A 4,772-nucleotide genomic window follows, 5' to 3' on the forward strand; every position below is an offset into this window, starting at 1 on the left:
CATTGTCTACATATGCCTTTTTTTTTAAAAAGTCTTGGTCTTACTGTGTAGCCCAGTCTGGCCTCAAACTATTTCCTGCTTCAGTCTCCTAGGTATTGGAATTACAGGCCTGTTCTACCATACCTGGCTAGGTCTGCCTTCGTTACTGCCCATAGAGGGGGACAAGTGTGGGTGATATGGTTAATCTGGTCAACTTGACAGGATCTAAAATTGCCTGGGACACAAACCTCTGGACTTGGTTCCTCCTTCCTCCTTGAAAGCTCCAGGGACTGAAATCAGGTTGTCAGACGTGATAGATAGCAAGCATCTTAACCGCTGAGCCATCTCATCCGCTGGGCCTCCTCACTGGACACCATTTTGGGTTTTTTGTTTGTTTGGGTTCTTTTGGGAAGAGGGTGTGTGGAGGTTGTTGTTATTTTGTTTGAGACAGGGTCCCACTGTGTAGCCCCGCCTGGCCTGGAACTTGCTATGTAGACCAGGCTGGCATTGATCTTAAGAGAGACCTGCCTGCCTCTGCCTCCTTGAGTGATGGGATTAAAGGGGTTGGTTTTTTTTCACGATTTTAATTTATGTGTATGTGTGTTTGTGTCTGAACGTATGCCGTGTGTATATAGGTACCCAAGGAGGCCAAAGGCATCAGATCCCCTAAAGCTGGAGCTATAGGCAGCTATGAGCCACCATGTGATTGCCAGGAACCCTGGATCCTCTGCAAGAATAACCAGTGCTCTTAACCGTTGAGCTATCTCTCCAATCCCCTGCTTCCTTTAAAAAAAAAAAAAGTTGTGCGTATACAGAGGACAATATGCAGGAGTTGGTTTGTTGTCTTTCTACCACGTGGTTCCCAGAGAATAAACAGGTCATCAGGTTTGGTGGCGAGTGCTTTTACTTGCTGAGCGATCTTGCCAGCCTCTGCTTCCTTACTGCACATGCAGTAAGACCAGCTGCCTCCAGCTCTTGCTGCTACACACTCCCTGCTGAGATGGGACTGTACCCTGGAACTGCCATAGGGAGGAAAAAGTAGCTAATCCTGGGAAGCAGCTGTATGCAGCCTGGGCCTCCCTCAGCCTCAGGTGGGCACCACAGCCCGACTTCTGCTTAGCAACTGGTAATAAGTAGACAGAAGGTCAGTATCAACCCCAGGCACAGAGAGCTATAGTAGCTTGCCACAGGTCACACAGCAAGCACCCTTATCCAAGCGTGATCTCCAAGCATCACCCCTGCACAGTGCTTCACAAATCATCCAAGATGTCTAAGATTCTGAACTTTTTTATTTTCTGGCATGAAAAGTACAAATAATTAAACAATTCCATGTAAAAGTCTGTTACCACGGCCAGGCCTGGGATCTTGGTAATAAATAATCTAAACACAACTCCAGGTGTTCTTGTGGGATTTGGGTTGAGGGATTTTTTTGTTTGTTTTTTCAACAGTTCTTTATATCACCTCCAAATGGGCTCTGTCATAGTGGTTTGAAACCTTCCAAATAAATAACAGGATGAAGGGAAGGTTGGAGGGGCTGACCCCCTCCCCGCTGGCCCTGCCCCTGAGCCCCAGGGACTTTGGAAGACCCAGGGGCCCCTCCCCTGGGAGCCCTTGGCCTGGCCCCCTTGCCGGGGCTGGCTGGGCTGAGCTTTGTGTTAGAAAAAGAAAAGCCCCCCTCCTCCCATGCTTGGGAGCACAGGGGTCTAGGTCTCATTGGGAGGGGATGTTGGAGGAGGTGCCCCCTCCTTAGAGCCTGATCCCCCCCAGGGTAGGGGACAAACCCAGCCCTTATTGCTCGGATGCCTCCAGCACGTGTGGAGGGCAGAGGGGAGACCCCAGAAACAGCAGGGAAAGAAAGGGTTGGACCCCTCCCCTGAGGGGGGATGGTCCCTACCCTGCCGGAAGGGAGGGGAAAGGATAAGGGAGGACTTAAAAAAACCACAAGAATAAATAGGTTTGGTGTATTGTGAACAAGCCAGAGTTTTTACCAGCTAAATAGACAGAAAAATTCTCAAGACAAGAGCAAAAAGAAATCCCATGAGAACCCCGGGATGTCGCAGGCTGTGGGGCCTGGCCCCCACCACCCCATCCTACAGGATCCATGGCATCCCAGGTGCTCTGCTACCATCACTGTTATTAATTAATAATTATTACTTGAATGACTCCACTTCCCCTTTCTATAAATAAATTAGGCATAACCACGTTTTAGCAAAACTGAATGAAACAGAGAGAACATCTTCCTTAAATTCGCAAACTGGATGAAATAACAGAAATATACACAAATGTCCTTACAGGGCAACATGGGTAATAAATAGTTAACATAGCAATAAGTTAAAACTACAAGAAGCTAAATTCAGCAAAAAGGTACAAGAAAGTTAACTGATGCCAGTTTGTCTTTTTTCCTTTTTTTAAAATCTCTTCTGTATTTTTTCCTTTTTTTTTCCTGTTGCTTTTTTCCTCTTCTGTTTGTGAACTTTCTTTTTCTTTTTTTCTTTTTCTTTTTTTTTCTTTTTGGTCTTTTTTTAAATTTTTTTTTCTTTTTCTTTTTGTTGCAGCAGAAACTCCACAGACGTTTAAAACAACACCAGGAGGGGATGGGGAGAGAGAGTTGGACGTTCAAATGGGGCCATGGCCAGACACCAGACACAGGGACACCGGAAGCAACTAGAACCAGAGTCGGGGGGCTTCTCAACTCTCCGTTGTGACTGGGCTGGGGCGGGGGGAGGTTCAGGGATTCCCAGAGGCTCCAGCCTGTGGCTTCTGTTGGAATTTTTATAAAAGAATGAAAAGTCAAGATTCAGGGGTTCAGATGCAAAAAATCCAGTCAGAAGCCAGGGCCTGGGCTCCAGAGGCAGGCTGCGTCCATAGTCCCCCACCCCCAGTCCAAAAAGACGGAAAAAAAACAACCCAACAATGGGTGACAAGTAGATGGGAAGGGATGTGGGAGGGATCCCTGGCCCACCCACCCCTGGGCCTTGTGGGGTGTGCTGGGTGCTTACTGCAAATCAGGAAAGCCTGGCCCTACTTTGGGTGGGAAGGAGACACCAGGCTGGGCCTCCCCCTGAACCTAGGGAGGCTGAGTCCCAGGGACAGGGGGCTCCTTTGGCCTCAGTGTTGTGGGGAGTGAGGGCCACCTCCAGCCCACGGTGCTGCCAAAGTACGAGGTATCATGTGTTTGGATGCATGGACACCGTGTGTGCACGCCTGTGTGGTGGGCAACAGGGAGGTCCCTGGTGGGCTGAAGAGATATCTGTGCAGAGAACCTGGGGCTGGGGCCTATTGAGGGTCAGGGGGTGCTAGGGAGGAGGGACTGGGCCAGCCTGGCTGGAGGAAGTGACTGGGTACTGGTTATAGGGTGGGAACCTATTGCCTGGGCCTGTGAGATGCTGTGAACATGTGTGTGTCCCCCTGGGTGATGTGTGTCTAGATGACCTGGTTTTTTTATTTTTGTATTTTCAGACAGGGTCTCTTGTAGCCCAGGGTGGCTTTGAACTCACTATGTAGCCAAGGCTGGCCTTGAACTTCTGATCCTCCTGCCTCCATCTGCAGAGTACTAAGATGACAGGTGTGCACCATTACACCAGGTTTGTAAGGTGCTGGAGATGGAACCTAGGGCTTCATGCATGCTGGGCAAGTGCTCTTCCAACTGAGCCACATCCCTAACCCACCTCCCGGACCTAGTGTTCAGCCAGATTACTACAAATCTGCCACAGCAGCCGTAACATAGCCACTTAGATTCATGAATAAGTAGTCATCAATGTCTGTACCCACATTTATGTAACCAAACCTCTGTGTGTCTCCATCCCCCACTGCGGGTTTGGCCAACTTTCCTGAATGTGTCCCTAGTGCCCCTAAATGTGTGTGTGTGTGTGTGTGTGTGTGTCCCCAAGGTCAAAGTACATGTCCCTCTATCCCTCTGCGTGTGTGTGTGTGTATCCCCAAGGTCAAAGTACATGTCCCTCTATACCTCTGCGTGTGTGTGTGTGTGTGTGTGCGTGTGTGTGTGTGTGTGTGTGTGTGTCCCTATGGACTCCCACCCCTCAGCCCTACTACCTGCACCCCTGCCCATTAGTTGGTAAACGTAACCTGCCAAAATAGTTTCTTTTTTTTTGTCTTTTTTTTGTGATTTTTTTTTCAAGTTCAAGAATCCCCAGTAAAAATTCTCCACGAGGTCTTTGTCCCTTTTTACAAAAATAGAGTTTTTCTTCCCCTCCCACCCCCCTGTTTTTCCATTTTGTTTCTGTTTCCTGCCCTGCCCGCCTCTGTTCCCTGTATTCCACTCAGGGACTTGGTTGGGGTAGGGATACCCACACCCCTCTTTCACATTTTGCTGTTTTGGGGATTTTAAAATCTGTTCTCCCCCCTCTCTCTTTATCTCCAGGCTCACCTAGGCATATCGCAGGCCTGGGCAAGGGGTGGCCTGAGAGGGGCACCCCCACGTCCCCTAAGCCAACCCATACAGGGTGGTGAGGGTGGGGTGGGATGGGGGATCTCTGCTTTCTTTTTTTTTTTCTTTTTCTTTGTTTTTTTTTTTTTAAGTTGAAAAAAGAAACACAAGCCATCTTTATGAGCCAAACCAAGACGAGAGAGTGAACAGTCCCAGCCTGAGGTGAGGAGGGCAAGGAGACTGAGGTGGGGGACCCAGAGGACCTCATCCCCAAATTCTCTGCAGACCCTGCCTGTTCCCCATGCTCACTCACCCTGTGGGGTTTTTTCTTACAGGTTATGTGGGTCTGCCTGTGCGGGCTCTCTCTCTCTCTCTCTCTCTCTCTCTCTCTCTCTCTCTCTCTCTC

The sequence above is a fragment of the Nannospalax galili genome, unplaced genomic scaffold, assembly GCF_000622305.1.
Source record: "Nannospalax galili isolate Female #2095 unplaced genomic scaffold, S.galili_v1.0 scaffold1436, whole genome shotgun sequence".
Taxonomy (NCBI): Eukaryota; Metazoa; Chordata; class Mammalia; order Rodentia; family Spalacidae; genus Nannospalax; species Nannospalax galili.